Source organism: Oncorhynchus mykiss, chromosome 12 (genome assembly GCF_057628025.1).
Source record: "Oncorhynchus mykiss isolate SJ-2025 chromosome 12, ASM5762802v1, whole genome shotgun sequence".
NCBI lineage: Eukaryota > Metazoa > Chordata > Actinopteri > Salmoniformes > Salmonidae > Oncorhynchus > Oncorhynchus mykiss.
In genome coordinates, this window is record NC_143033.1 from 41,806,870 (window position 1) to 41,824,204 (window position 17,335).

The following is a 17,335-nucleotide window of genomic DNA, read 5'->3' on the forward strand; positions in this document are numbered from 1 at the left end:
TTATTTGACTGTGGAGCTATGATATTCAGCGTTGCTGATGACAATTATCCCGGATCGGGTATGGGTGGTTCAGAGAGGTTAACAAGAAATTTGTGGAGTGGATGAAAAACAAGTTTTAATGACTCCAACCTAAGTATATGTAAACTTCCAACTTCAAGATTACTTTAATTTGTCAAATGGCAGCCAAGCATCCATCATCATGTCGCTAGGTTACGACCCTCGATCTTTATTGGAGAGGAGCGTCAAGCTCATCAGCTTGCACTTTCACACTGTGAAGTTCATCATATTTCATCTGTGGCCTAATAAACTGTATGCTTTCCCGAGTCGTAGTGGGAGGACCACACAAAATGACTCCAAGTTTACTTGGATATGATGGTTAATAGTTATTTGCGAATAAAAGCGTTTCCAGCTCTGTTTCTCCCATAATTAATTGTACATAAACAAAAAGATCCCACCTTGTCTAGCGTATTTTGTTTTGTCGACATTTGGAAAGTTTACCAACAAATTTTCCATCATTCCTGTGGTGACATTTTTTACATGTACTTTACTCGCATAAAAAGGTTGGATGGAAACCTGGTTAATGACGCAAATTGTGTCAATTAATTGTAATTACTTCCTGGTGTTACCTGCTAGAGTGGGGTTGTCACGCCCTGACCTTAGAGATCCTCATTATTCTCTTTGTTTGGTTCTTTCAGGGTGTGACTCAGGTGGGAAAGTCTATGTTTTCTATTTCTTTGTTTTTTGCCGTGTGTGGGTCCCAATCAGAGGCAGCTGTCTATCATTGTCTCTGATTGGGGATCATATATGAGTTGTCATTTTCCTTTTGGGTTTTGTGGGATCTTGTTTTCTGTTTAGTGTCTGTGCCTGACAGAACTGTTCGCTTGTCTCGTTTGTTATTTTTGTTTGAGTGTTTTTGAATAAAGTATCATTAACACTTTCCACGCTGCGCTTTGGTCCACTCTTCCTTCTACCAATGAGAGCTGTTACAGGGGTGGAGTTTCCTTTTCAATACCCAGTCTTTCCTTGTGTCCAGATGATCATTTTTATCCAGATCCTTTTATCCAACTCTAGTCCTCCGGGTCCAGAACGGTATCACACTTTTCCCCTAGCAAACACAGCTGATTAAACTAATTGCGTAGATGATTAGTTGATTATTGGAGTCAGATGTGTTAGCTGGGGCTGGGACAAAAGTGTGAAACCAATCTACTGGCCAATTCTCAAAAATTGCTTTATTTTTTATTATATCCCTACCGAAGGAAGAACAAAACATAACCATGCTTTTTCACCTCTCTTTTATTAGGATCCCCATTAGCTGTTACAAAGTCAGCGGCTACTCTTCCTGGGGTCCAAACAGAAATAATATGACATCATACAAACATTGTGCATTATACAAATTTACATTGCTACATATAATACATTACTAAGAATAGTGTATGAGTGTGTGTAGAATGTGTGTTTTAGATTGTGTCTTCACTGTCTATCTGTTTTTTAAATAAGATTTTTCCTGCTCATCCTGAGGTGCAAGAGAGTTCCATGTAGTCGTGGCTCTATATAGTACTGTGTGTTTCCTAGCCTCTGTTCTGGACTTGGGGAATGTGCTGAGACCTCTGATGGCATGTCTTGTGGGGTATGTATGAGTGTCTGAGCTGTGTATTAACCAATTGAACTGACAGTTAAGTACTTAACTTCTCTAGGGCAGCATTTGGAATTTTGGATGAAAAGCGTGCCCAAATTAAACTGCCTTCTACTCAGGCCCAGAAGATAGGATATGCATAATTAGTAGATTTAGATAGAAAACACTCTAAAGTTTCCAAACTGTTTCCATAGTGTCTGTGAGTATAACAGAACTGATTTGGCAGGTGAAAACCTGAGAAAAATCCATTCAGGACGCAGGATTTCTTTGTTGTGTAGTTTTCTATTCAACGCCATTGCAGTTCCTATGCCTTCCACTAAATGTCAACAGTCTTTAGAAATTGTTTCAGGCTTGTATTCTGAAAAATGAGGTAGTAAGAGCAGTCTGAATGAGTGGACCCTGCAGTGTCACAGCGCTTTTTCATGCGCACGACCTAGAGAGTGCCTTTCCTGTTTACCTTTTATATTGACAACGTTATTGTCCGGTTGAAATATTATTGAATATTTAGGCTAAAAACAACCTGAGAGTTGATTATGAACATCGTTTGAAATATTTTTATGAACTTTACGGAACTAATTGGATTTTTTGTCTGCCTGTTGTGACTGCGTTTGAGCCTGTGGATTGCTGAAGAAATCCAAAAACCTCAGTTTTGTTCACGGGTTATAAAGAGACTTTATCGAACAAAAGGAACATTTATTGAATAAATGAATGTCTTCTTAGTGCAACCATATGAAGATCATCAAAGGTGAGTGATTAATTTTATCTCTATTTCTAACTTGTGTAAGTAATTATTCTACTTGGCTGGTTACTGTTTGTAATGATTTGTCTGCAGGGCTATATTCTCAAATAATCCAAATTTTGCCGTAAAGCATTTTTGAAATCTGACACCCTGTTTGGATTCAGAAGAAGTTCATCTTTAAACATATGTAAAATAGTTGTATCTTTTCTGAATTATAATTATGAGTATTTCTGTATTTGAATTTGGCGCTCTGCAATCTCACTGGATACCCTAGAGAGGTTTTAACACATCAATACTTCTCACACAGACCAGTAGTGATGCTGTCAACCTTTCCTCTACCTTGAGCCAGGAGAGATTGATATGCATGTTGTGGATATTAGTCCTCCATGTACATTTAAGGACTAGATATTATGGTCAGTTTTTTCTTTTTCATTTAAACTTTATTTAACTAGGCAAGTCAATTAAGAACAAATTCTTATTTACAATGACGGCCTACCCCGGCCAAACCCTCCCCTAACCCGGACGACGCTGGGCCAATTGTGCACCGCCCGATGGGCCTCCCGATCACGGCCGATTTTGATACAGCCCGGTATCGAACAAGGGTCTGCGATGCAGTGCCTTAAACTGCTGTGCCACTCGGGAGCCAGGTATGATCTGTTCTGGGCCAACTGTAATTTGCCTATGTCCCTCTTTGCAACACTTGACCATAAAACTGGGCAGTAGTCCACGTACAGTATGATAAAACTAGCGTCCTGTAGGACTTGTTCGGTCAATTGTGATATCAAGAAAGCAGAGCAGCGCTTTATCACGGACAGACCTCTCTCCATTTTAGCAACTGTTTAATTCATATGTTTTGACCATGTCAGCTTACAATCTAGGGTTACACCAAGCAGTTTAGTCTCCTCAATTTGCACAATTACCACATTATTCATTACTAGATTTACAGGTTTAAGATTTAACAAATGATTTGTCGTAAATACAATGCTTTTAGTTTTGATATAATTATGACTAGCTTATTACAAACCACTTATCCTAAAACTGACTGCAGCTCTTTGTTAAGGGTTGCATTGATTTAACTTCTTATGGCTGCAATCCCGTTAACGGGAGCGATATGACAACAGCCAGTCAAAGTGTAGGGCGCCATTTTCAAAACATCAAAAATCTCATAATTAACATTCTTCAAACATACATGTATCTCATACCATTGGAAAGCTATTCTTGTTGTTAATTCCACCACAGTGTCCGATTTCAAATATGCTTCACAGCAAAAGCACCACAAACGATTATGTTAGGTCACCACAAATAGCCACAGAAAAACACAGCCATTTTTTCCAGCCGAAGAGAGGAGTTTCAAAAAGCAGAAATAGAGATACAATTAATCACTAACCTTTGATGATGTTCATCAGATGACACTAATAGGACTTCATGTTACACAATACATGTATGTTTTGTTTGATAAGGTTCATATTTATCAAAATATGAGTTTACATTGGCGCGTTACATTCACTAGTTCCAAAAACATCCAGTGATTTTGCATAGCCACATCATTCAACAGAAATACTCATCGTAAATGTAGATAATACAAATTATACACATGGAATTATATATATACACCTCTCCTTAATGCAACCGCTGTGTCTGATTTTTCAAAAAAACTTACGGAATAAGCCAGCCATGCAATAATCTGACGGCGCTCAGAAACATTTGTCACAATAGCCGCCATGTTGACGTCAACATAAACAAGAAATGACATGATAAATATTCCCTTACCTTTGATGATCTACATCAGAAAGCACTCCAGGAATCCCAGGTCCATAATAAATGTTTGTTTTGTTCGAAAATGTCCGTTATTTATGTCCAAATACCTTCTTTTGTTAGCGCGTTTGGTATACATATCCAAACGCTCAATCCGGTCAGCGTTACATCGGACAAAAACTTCAAAAGGTTATGTACAGGTCGAAGAAACATTTCAAACTATGTACAGAATCAATCATTAGGATGTTTTTAACATATACCTTCAATAAAGTACCAACCGGACTATTCCTTCTTGTCTTCATGAGCCATGGAACGCAAGTGACTACCATGAGGAATATGCATGATCAGAAAATGGCTGACTGCCAGACACCTGACTGATTTTGCTATCATTCACTCCCACAACACCATTGAAGTCTCATTATAATTTCTATTGATGGTTGACATCTAGTGGAACCCCTAGGCAGTGCAACATCATTAATATCTCAAGGGGATTTCATTGGGGACTCTGGTGAATACATACAAAGCTCAGATTTCTCACTTCCTGTTTTGATTTCTCCTCAGGATCTTGCTTGCCATATGAGTTCTGTTATACTCACAGACATCATTCAAACAGTTTTAGAAACTTTAGAGTGTTTTCTATCCAATAATAATAATATACATATATTAGCAACTGAGACTGAGGAGTAGGCCACTTACTTTGGGCAACTTATTCATCCAAACTACTTAATACTGCCCCCCAGCCATAAGAAGTTAAATTTCTGTGGAAGCTGACATGTATAGTGTTGTCATCAGCATACATGGACACACAGGCTTTATTCAATGGTAGTGGTAGGCAATTAGTAAAAATAGAGAACAGTATATGGCCAAGACAGCTGCCTTGAGGAACACCACACTACCTGGTTTACGTTAAAGAGGCATCCATTAAATAAAACCCTCTGTGTTCTATTAGATAGTAAGCTCTCAATCCACAATATGGCAGAGGATGTTAAGCCATTACATACGTTTTTTCAGCAATAGATTATGATTGATAACATCAAAAGCTGCACTGTAGTCTAACAATACAGCTCACACAATATTTTCATTATTCATTTATTTCAGCCAATCATCAAGTAATTTGTCATCAGTACTGTACATGTTGAGTGTCCTTCCCTATAAGCATGCTGAAAGTCTGTTGTTAAACTCTTTACAGTGTAATAACAATGTATCTGGTCAAACACGTTTTTTTTCCAAAAGTTGACTAAGGGCCAGTAGTAGATTGATTGGTTGGCTGTTTGAACCGGTAAAGGGTGCTTTGCTATTCTCGGGTAGCGGAATTACTTTTTCTTCCCTCCAGGTCTGAGGGCACAAACTTTCCTCTAGACAGATTGAAGATATCGCAAATAGGAGTGGCAATATAGTCCGCTACCACCTCAGTAATTGTCCATCCAAGTTGTCAATACCAGAGGGTTTGCCATTATTGACAGACAACAACAGAACTAAAAATGATAATGTTTGTCTTTCATTATTTGGTCAGTTATGCATGAGTAGGAAGACTCAATTTATTAATCTTGCCAATGAAGAAGTGATTAAAGTAGTTGGCAATATCAGAGGGTTTTGTGACGAATGAACCATCTAATTCAATGAAGGATGGGCCGAGTTTGCCTTGTTGCCAAAAATTTCATTTAAGGTACTCCCACGCCTTTTACCATAATCCTTTATATAATGTATCTTTATTTCAAAGTACTGTTTTTTAAACATCTCTTATGTCTTTTTAAACGTGGTTCAATTTATAGATATTGTGACACACCCTTAAGTTAAAAAAAAGTGCAGAATAATACATAGCTGAAGGGGGGATGGGCTGCATGAATTCATGTGACCCAATATTGCAAGCAAATTTAAACAATTTGGAATACAAGTACTCTGTTGTCTGCACTACACTGTAGACACAGAGATACAATAGGCGGAAACTATTATTTATGATGAATGTAAGCTTTACTTTTTGGCAACTGATTAATAGACAAGTGAAATTAGCTGTTATTTTGTCCTGTATTTTCCTGCCTGGCGTAAAATACATACAGCTACTAATTTGTTTTATGTTGTTGCTAATCTAAATCGTCTCTAAGAAAAACATGTGGGCTCAGACACTGAGCATAACATAACATAACGTTTCCTCTTTGGATTTTATTTGTTCAGCCCCTACTCTTGTAATTACATTAGGGGGCATGTCATGCCAAATAGTGTCCCCGGGCCAAATAGTGTCCCCCTTTGCGTCACAATGGGATTTGATGAGTTCTAGCTTCTGTTGATAGGGCTGTTGCAAGTACTTGCAACATTTTGACAGGATTACATAATGAACTAAAGCGTCCGTTGCTATGCTGGTTGCTTGCCTCAATTTTATCTCGTAGAGGTCGTGAAGGAAGGAGGATGCGGGCAGTTGTAGTTCTATTTCAATGCATAAGCGCTCGCTCAGTCCGCACACAATTATTACCTCAGAATTGCTCCCTAAAGATAGTGTTTTTGATGGTGACAACGTGCTGATTACCTGCTGCTTCAGAGGACTGAAAATACTGGAAAGATAACTCTTTCTTTACCACGTATTTGTCGTTATATAGAAATAAATAATTTAAGCTGTTGTTAGATTGACTTTGCTGGCTACTGTACTTACGTACTGTATATACCTTAGCCTGCCTGGTCAGCTATCCAGGCGAAGTACTATGATGACACCACTGATCTCGACAAGAGGCGCAACATTCAGAGAAATTCACAATTCAGTGTAATGTCAAGCAGTTAACTTCTGTTGGATAACTGGATAGATTTAGCTGTGTACAACCATTTTTCAACAACCATTTTCCATTTAACGTTAGGTAGTTGCAAACTATACATATAGTTCAGTGGAGGCTGCTGAGGGGAGGATGGCTCATAATAATGTCTGGAATGGAGTTAATGTATCAAACACGTGGTTTCTAAAGCCATCCTCCCCTCAGCAGCCTCCATTTATATAGTTATATGTCTGTCATATTGAGGTGTCTAGCTATAAGTTAGACCTGATCAATCAAATAGATATGTGTAAGCAATTATGGTAATTCCAAATGCCCTTAACAAGGTGTCTTCACTAGATAGACCCGGGAGGGGGGTGAGAAAGAAAGGATGAAAGTGAGAGAGGTGGAAGATAGACAGGGAGCGAGATGGAGAGAGAAAGACAAAGACAGCAGTGCAAATGTACTTAGACTTCAGTATTTCAACAACTCTTCTCTTCCAACTTGTTTTGCAATCATTGCTACCTACGGGTGAAGGATGGCCAGCCACACAGGAGGGTGATTTTTACTAAGGAGGAAAAGGAGGCCGTGCTGACCGAGATGCATGTTGGCCATTTCGGAAGGAAGCGCATGATTGCCAAAATCAACCTTACGCTTCTTCTGATCAGGAATTGTCAAGGAGGTGGACACCTGGGCAAGTGAAATAAATTTTTTTTATCAATCACATTCTATGATATCTGAAATTATTATGATTTTAATGAATGTCATATCAGAGAGCACACACTGTTTGTCACTAGTTTGAGAGGGCAAAGACTGTGGCGCCGGAGTTGAAGCCCATCAGTTGTTTCACCATGGCACATGATTGGTAAGTGTCCCAATTCAAATTTTGCCCTGATGAGTATTTTTGCAATGGTTGCTTTATATGGCAAGAACAGCTCAAATAAACAAAGAGAAATGACAGTCCATCATTACTTTAAGACATCAGTCAATCCAGAACATTTCAAGAATTTGAAAGTTTCTTCAAGTTCATTCGCAAAAACTATCAAGCGCTATGATGAAACTGGCTCTCATGAGGACCGCCACAGGAAAGGAAGATGCAGAGTTACGTCTGCTGCATAGGATACGTTTATTAAAGTTGCACCCCAAATAAATGCTTCACACATCAACTTTTCAGAGGAGACTATGTGAATCAGGCCTTCATGGTCAAATTGCTGCGATGAAACCACTGCTAAAGGATATCAATAAGAAGAAGAGACTTGCTTGGACCAAGAAATACGAAATCGGTCCTTTGGTTTGATGAGTCCAAATTTGAGATTTCTGGTTCCAACCATCTTGTCTTTGTGAGACACAGAGTAGGTGAACGGATGATCTCTGCATGTGTGGTTCCCACCGGGAAGCAAGGAGGAGGAGGTGTGATGGTGTCTGTGATTTATTTAGAATTCAAGGCACACTTAACTAGCATGGCGACCACATCATTCCACAGCGATACGCCATCCCATCTGGTTTACGCTTAGTGGGACTATAATTTGTTTTTCAACAGGACAATGACACAAAATACACCTCCAGGCTGTGTAAGGGCTATTTGACCAAGGAGAGTGATGGAGTGCTGCATCAGATGACCTGGCCTCCACAATCACCCGACCTCAACCCAATTGAGATGGTTTGGGATATTTTGTACCACAGAGTGAAGGAAAATCAGCCAACAAGTGCTCAGCATATGTGGGAATTCCTTCAAGGCTGTTGGAAAAGCATTCCTTGTGAAGCTGGTTAAGAGAATGCCAAGAGTATGCAAAGCTGTCATCAAGGCGAATGGTGGCTAGTTTGAAGACTCTAAAATAAAACATATTTGATTTGTTTAACACTTTTTGGTTACTTAATGATTCCATGTGTTATTTCATAGTTTTGATGCTTTTACTATTATTCTACAATGTAGAAAATACAAAAAAATATAGAAAAACCCATGAATGAGTAAAAGTAGTAACCTTTCAAATTTGTGATTGACTTAGTGTTCTTGTTTGTCTATTGCTATTTTTGTATAATGTACTTTCAGATCACTGAAACCTGATGTGGTGGAAGTTGTCAAACCAGATCAGAACGCCTGTCACATGTGCTCCCTCTCCGGCCTCTAGGTCCCCAGGCTGCTCATTATGGCGCACACCTGTCACCATTGTTATGCGGACCTGCTTGTCGACAGACTTACCTGGACTCCATCACTTCCCTGATTACCTTCCCTTTGTATGTCACTCCCTTTGGTTCCTTCCACAGGCATCATTGTTTCTGTTTCATGTCTGTGTGCTGTTCGTGTGTCTTGTTTTGTATTATGTTCCTTTTGTTTCATTGAAACACTCACTCCCTGAACTTGCTTCCTGACTCTCAGCGTACATCGTTACAACTCCAACGGACTACCTTTAGGGACTGACGGAGAAGGATGTACAGGTTTTTGATCAGGTAAAAATGATTGTCCGCTGTTATTTTCTGGCCATCCAAGAGATATGTAAGAAATGTATTTGTAATATGAAATATAATTGCATGTAATCCTGTCATCAATCAAGGTGAAACTGAACATGGACAAGCCTCAGGAGAAATGGAAGGAAAGCTACCGGAGAAGAATCAAGAAGGGGACCAAGTGCTACGACATCCGGGCAAATTACTTGGTTATTACTTGGTTTGGAAGAAGGACGAAAGGAAGGCGAGACCTGGGAAACCTCGCTGCTCTTTTGCTCCTAGCTGGCGTCACCATCTGCTGAAGTGAATATAAAAAATCTCAGATAACTATTTTCATTGCACACAATACTCTGAAGCTAGTTTTAGTTTCCCTAACACTGACATTTTGCTCTTGCCTTTCTAGGGTTACCTCGTGGAAGCCAACAATATTATGCAGTTGGATGGTCGACCACTGGAAGCACTGCCGCCCTACACTTCAGTGAAGCCCCATAGACAAAGTATGTTAAGCTTTGGTTGACATTTGAGAAAGCAAGAAATGGTAGTTAAGCTAAGCTTGTAAAAATGTCTCCTACCCTCTTCCCGTTCTCCAGGAGCTAGGGGTTCTGCCCAACACCCAAACGTGGATCCACCTGATGTCCTCCATTACCAACTACCCTCCAACTTTTCATTACATCATCTACAGCTACTGTTGTTGTCATGTTGTCATTATCTGCTAAGAACGTTATAAGTTATTGCTCTATCATACTGGGCACATAATAGGTGAGATACACCGATGAACTAAAAACACTAAGAACAAAGAGAGCAGTAGTACCTGGACTTTGCAGTCTCCCTCTTCAAGCCACCCCTTCTGAGACTGGCTACCTGTTGAGAACAATTGAAAGGCAGAACCTCCCACCCACACAGCAACCACGTTCTCTATATTCCACACACCAGAATTCAGTATTTTAGTCTATGGTTGCCATATGAGTGCACAAAATAATCTGTGAAAATAAATTAATGACACAACTGTAGCAAAAACGATCATTGTTTGTAATCAAATTTTAAATATTGCCAGGTTGGTTTTCACAGCTGTTTCACAAGGTGTTCATTATTGTAAGTTGTAAGGTATCCTTTGCTGGTATTTATTAGTTCCACATTGTTCATTGTTGTATCCTAGGACCTACAATAGATACATATATACTCAACCAAAAGGGTGAACTAATGAGATATGCAAGAGAGAATATTAATCATAGAGGACTACCAAAAGTATTATTTCACTGTAGGGAAGAGCAGTGAAAGGTTATTGGAATCTGTGTGGGTAGCTGGACAGGTAGGATGACTGACAACAGTGAAGGTGAACAGGTGGTCACGGGTCAGGTGACAGAGGAATGGATGAGATTGAGGCAGGAATTCCTTTAACCACAAAGTGGTATATTTACTGGGTAGTTTGTCTGTACTGCATAACAAAGGAAACAGAATAACATGTATCCAATCAAATTCAAATCAGAAAGTCAAATCATAAATCATTCTCATTAACAGAATGAGGTAATTCAGCAATAAGGGTCCATAGGAATGCAATATGAAGCAGAATGGAGTCATTTAAGGTCATAACCATTCATCATAATCATGAGAATAATGCAAATCAATAGATCAGTTATTAAATCTATAATCTCCAATTTGATATCAGAATTTATCAGTTCAGCAAATCATTACATTTCATATTTCATCCTAGGTTAGTCTTCATATATACATGCCATTTAATTATATTGTAACCATATATCAATGGCATAATTGGCCTGTGATGATCTGTAGGGCCGTGATCATTGGCCATTTACATAACACAATAGGTTTGAAGAATGCGCTCCGAGGTAATAACTATAAACAATAACTGATGGCCCGCTCTCCCGATCGCAACAGATAGTTCAGATGGAAGGTAACCGATTCAGTGGATTTACGTTGAGTCATGGACGCATGTCTGGATTAGACGGAGTTGAGGAAGAGAAAGCGCAGATTTCCTCCTTTTCATGAGTTGAGATCTGTCAGACATTTCCACATGACCTAATTAAAGCGCTGCTGGCACAGCTGAGCAAGTAGCCATGAATTAAAGGACGATTCCACCAACTTTCTACAGGCAGGTCAAAATAAAAACATGACAGCCAGTCAAGCCAGTGTATGAATCAAAAAGATTTGCATATGAATGGAGTTGAAATTATCTGACTTCGTGATGTGTAAGGTAAGTAACTTTAAAGTGTCAAGCAGATTACATGTTTTCTTTGCCATTTCTGAAATGTAGCAATGTTTAAGACATGGATTTCATGTTGTAATGTTAACAAGGTACCCAAAAGTAGTTCAAATGAATGTTTTAATTTTATTAGCTTAACTAAACTTCTTGTGGAAATCAGCCTTGTTTGCATAGCAATGATGAAAATGACGTAATTTAGGCTGTACTGATCTCCAAAATTCTAATCATTAGGTCATCACACTGTTGATATAGAAATGGACGCTAATAGTTTATCAAATCCCATTGTGATGCAGAGGGGGACACTATTTGGCCGGGGGACATTATCTCAAATCAAATCAAATTTATTTATATAGCCCTTCGTACATCAGCAGATATCTCAAAGTGCTGTACAGAAACCCAGCCTAAAACCCCAAACAGCAAGCAATGCAGGTGTAGAAGCACGGTGGCTAGGACAAACTCCCTAGAAAGGCCAAAACCTAGGAAGAAACCTAGAGAGGAACCAGGCTATGTGGGGTGGCCAGTCCTCTTCTGGCTGTGCCGGGTGGAGATTATAACAGAACATGGCCAAGATGTTCAAATGTTCATAAATGACCAGCATGGTCGAATAATAATAAGGCAGAACAGTTGAAACTGGAGCAGCAGCACGGCCAGGTGGACTGGGGACAGCAAGGAGTCATCATGTCAGGTAGTCCTGAGGCATGGTCCTAGGGCTCAGGGCCTCCGAGAGAGAGAAAGAGAATTAGAGAGAGCACACTTAAATTCACACAGGACACCGAATAGGACAGGAGAAGTACTCCAGATATAACAAACTGACCCTAGCCCCCCGACACATAAACTACTGCAGCATAAATACTGGAGGCTGAGACAGGAGGGGTCAGGAGACACTGTGGCCCCATCCGAGGACACCCCCGGACAGGGCCAAACAGGAAGGATATAACCCCACCCACTTTGCCAAAGCACAGCCCCCACACCACTAGAGGGATATCTTCAACCACCAACTTACCATCCTGAGACAAGGCTGAGTATAGCCCACAAAGATCAAGACCTTGAAATGGTCTTGATATGTTCTTCAAAAGAGAGATCAGGGTCCAGAGTAACGCCGAGGTCCTTCACAGTTTTATTTGAGACGACTGTACAACCATTAAGATTAATTGTCAGATTCAACAGAAGATCTCTTTGTTTCTTGGGACCTAGAACAAGCATCTCTGTTTTGTCCGAGTTTAAAAGTAGAAAGTTTTCCACTTCCTTATGTCTGAAACACATGCTTCTAGCGAGGGAAATTTTGGGGCTTCACCATGTTTCATTGAAATGTACAGCTGTGTGTCATCCGCATAGCAGTGAAAGTTAACATTATGTTTTCGAATGACATCCCCAAGAGGTAAAATATATAGTGAAAACAATAGTGGTCCTAAAACGGAACCTTGAGGAACACCGAAATTTACAGTTGATTTGTCAGAGGACAAACCATTCACAGAGACAAACTGATATCTTTCCGGCAGATAAGATCTAAACCAGGCCAGAACTTGTCCGTGTAGACCAATTTGGGTTTCCAATCTCTCCAAAAGAATGTGGTGATCGATGGTATCAAAAGCAGCACTAAGGTCTAGGAGCACGAGGACAGATGCAGAGCCTCGGTCTGATGCCATTAAAAGGTAATTTACCACCTTCACAAGTGCAGTCTCAGTGCTATGATGGGGTCTAAAACCAGACTGAAGCATTTCGTATACATTGTTTGTCTTCAGGAAGGCAGTGAGGCAGTATTTGAAATGACAGGCCCCTACATTTGACTCCAAATCCAATATGGCTGCCACAATACTGTACCATTAAATGGTGGTTAAATCACCCATATTTAGACATGTTTTAAATGAGCGACATCATTCAAATTTGTGTACTGTTCATATGACTATTTCTTTTGCAATTCAGCTTTGTTGGGAATCCGATATGCCTGCCATAATTAAACTTGAACACCTTTGTCTGGATAGTGAAAAGGCAGCAGACTACTTGGCATGGCAACAGACTACTTGGCATGGCAACACCAAGTAATCCAGCATGACCTTCCACTGGCTCACGGCCAGTGATGATGCACATTGGGATGTTGTGCACTCTTATCCTGTTCAGGTTGAGCTGGCACATTTTTTTCTCTCCAGAAAACCATGTCCACTATCCTGTTTGTGTGTCTGTCTGGAGTTGCCATATATGTTGACTTGGTGACATAATACTGATGGGGAGGATGCAACCACATATGATGACAAGCTGTTAATTAGGCAAGTGTTCACCACATTGAACCAACACAACCTGACACTCATTGACAACAAATGCCATTAACTTACTGGGCCTTCACATATGATAGGAATTGTACCTATCTGATGCCAATGCCATCCTGAATCTCCCAGCACTGTGCTCGATAGGCCCACTCCATCATCAGCCCTCCCCTCTGGCAGTTGCTACAGACAGAGACACCATGAAACTAGACTGCCGCAGGTCAAGCCATTTAACAGCCAAAATGCCATCTGGAAAGTGCTTGTGTGCATTGCCCTCATTTGTACCCATTTTGCTACTAACCATGGCTGACCAGCCCATGTGATACCTGAACTGGACTTGCATGTGTATAATGAGCTCTCATGAAAGGGTGACTCATGCAGTGGTCTGGAAAACTGTGCAGTAATCCCAACATCGCTTTAAGGACATATGCCATCTATAGCAAATAAAAGGCCCCTTAGGATTGCCAAATTTAAACAACGACGCTGTATGTCATTGTGTATGGTGGCTGGGGATTGACTGTGAGATATTGGCCTTTGTGCAATGTGCTTGACCAGCTTCACCTCCTCTGCAAACCCTTTACTGTCCATCAAAGCCCAGCCATCATCTTCAAATGTATACTGAACAAAAATATATACGCAACATGTAATTTGTTGGTCCCATGTTTCATGAGCTGTAAAATAAGATACCAGAAATGTTCCAATTGCACAAAAAGCATATTTTTTGTTACACATTTTGTGCACAAATTTGTTCACATCCCTGTTTGTGAGCATTTATCCTTTGCCATGATAATCCTTTCACCTGACAGGTGTGTCATATCAAGAAGCTGATTCAACATTATGGTCATTACACAGGTGCACTTTGTGCTGGGGACAATAAAAGGCCACGCTTAAATGTGCAGTTTTGTCACACAACACAATGCTACAATTTTCTCAAGTTTTGAAGGAGCGAGCAATTGGCATTTTGACTGCAGGAATGTCCGTCAGAGCTGTTGCTAGACAATTGAATGTTAAATTCTCAGCCACAAGCCGCCTCCTCGTTTTAGAGATCTTGAGGCCCATTGTCATGCCATTCATTTGCCGTCATCACCTCATGTTTCAGCATGATAATGCATGCCCCCATGTTGCAATGATCTGTACATGATTCCTGGAAGCTGAAAATGTCCCACTTCTTTCATGGCCTGCATACTCACCAGACATGTTACCCATTGAGCATGTTTGGGATGCTCTGGATTGACGTGTATGACAGAGTGTTTCAGTTCCCGCCAACTGTGCAGTCATTGAAGAGACGTGAGACAACATTTCACAGGCCACAATCAACAGCCTGATCAACTCTATGCGAAGGAGATGTGTTGCGCTACATGAGGCAAATGGTGATCACACCAGATACTGACTGGTTTTCTGATCCCACACCCCTAACTTTATTTTAAGGTATCTATGACCAACAGATGCATATCTGTATTCCCAGTCATGTGAAATCCATAGATTAGGGCCAAATTAATTTATATCAATTGACTGATTTCCTTATATGAACAGCTGTAACTCTTTGACATTGTTGCATGTTGCGTTTTATACTGTATTTTTGATCAGTGTATATTTGTGTGGAGCTGTGCTACGTCCCTCATAACGCTTCTTAGTCATAGTCTATGGCCTACACTAAGTCAGGGTTTCCCAAACTTGATCCTGGCCCCCCGGTGCATGTTTTGGTTTTTGCCCTAGCACTACACAGCTGATTTAAATAATCAAAGCTCGATGATGATTTGGTTAATTGAATCCGATGTGTAGTGTTAGGGCAAAAAACAAAGTGGGCCGCAAAGGGGGGTCCCAGGACCAAGTTTGGGAAACTCTGCTCTGCATATCATCTAATCAACCTGTGGTCGCCCTCACCGGTTCTGTCACTCACATTACCTCTTGCTGGGCCTGCTCCAGACTGTAATCACAGCCACCACCCATAGTTAATATTGTCCAAATTATCCTCCTACCCGAATTTCAAAGGAATATGTAGGGCATGACCTAAAGCATTTTTTTCTGCCACATTCAACATAAAAGACTCTACCCATTTGTCAGTTAGGTGTTTGAAAGATCTAAGGGCAGGTCTGTTTGTCACAGCCCTTTCATAGACTCTCCTTCACAACCAGACAACCAACCATTTCACTACTTGAGTATCCCCTACATCATTCAGGCTGAGATAACATTCCAGATAGTCAATGGGTCTCCTTGTCATGCAAGCTGCATCTGCTGAGTGCCTGCACCCAACTGTTGTAGAGTTGGAAAACCCAACACAGCCCCAATAACCAGCCTGTCATACAGGACAGACACTGGCTGGTAACACTTTTTTAGATAGTCCATCTGTACAGTATACTGCATTTCAACAAACTAACTATCTACCAACCTTAACCCTTACCCTAACTCTAACCTTAACCCTTATCCTAACTCTAACCTTAACCCTTACCCTAACTCTAACCTTAACCCTTACCCTAACTCTAACCTTAACCCTAACTCTAACCTTAACCTTAACCCTAACTCTAACCTTAACCCTTACCCTAACTCTAACCTTAACCCTAACCCTTACCCTTACTCTAACCCTTACCCTAACTCTAACCTTAACCCTAACTCTAACTTTAACCCTTACCCTAACCCTAACTCTAACCTTAACCCCTACCCTAACCCCAACCATAACCCTTATTCCAAACTTTACCCTAACTCTAACCTTAACCCTTACCCTGTTCGACACAACAGAGGCAAGGCAGTGCCACTCCTAGATATACCAAAGAGCCTTATGAAACCCTTTTAAAGTCAGAATAACACAATACAAAATAAACAAGGACAATTTATATGCAGGTGAAGGTGTTTGAATGTAATCATGTTGGCCATTTTGGAATAAGAATACACCAAAGCAGTCTTTATGGGCATGAGTGTTGTATAAAATTCTGAAGTAAATGCCTATCATCTCCAAAATTCATATTTCCATTTATTTATCCTCCATCAAATGGTACAATGACAGCCATATTGGATTTTGGATGCCATATTGGATTTGAGGCAAAATCCATGGTGGCCCCAAAGATAATCTGTGGTGGCCCCTGATATTTAATTACAAGAGTAGGAGCTAAAGTAACAAAATCTTTCAAGGAACCATGGACCCCAAAAAATCTATTTCTGATGTCTGAGCCCACTTGCATTCATCATTAACATGAATAGTTTACATTTCATCTTATTGTATCTCTGTGTTTACAGGTTGTATTACCAAAATGTATTATGATATCCTAATGCTGTTTGTTTGTGTATGTAGGACAGAAAACTACTTGTATTCCATATTTTTGCAATATCATAGCTTGCAATATTGGGTTTACATGAGCCTGTGCGGCCCAACTACCTCCAGCCAGATATTATTCTGCACTTTCTGAGTTTAGGGGTGCATCACAATATCTACAGTGCCTTGCGAAAGTATTCGGCCCAATTGAACTTTGCGACCTTTTGCCACAATTCAGGCTTCAAACATAAAGATATAAAACGGTATTTTTTTGTGAAGAATCAACAACAAGTGGGACA

At 40.2% G+C, this 17,335-nt stretch overlaps 1 long non-coding RNA gene across 1 annotated transcript; it reads left to right on the top strand.

The window, feature by feature from the left end:
• Positions 1-9,104: 9,104 nt before the first annotated feature.
• LOC110539145 (uncharacterized) lies at positions 9,105-10,324 on the top strand. The gene is made up of 4 exons (XR_002475873.3): positions 9,105-9,310; positions 9,415-9,610; positions 9,711-9,804; positions 9,898-10,324. It is a non-coding gene; the product is annotated as an uncharacterized LOC110539145 (long non-coding RNA).
• Positions 10,325-17,335: the final 7,011 nt, after the last annotated feature.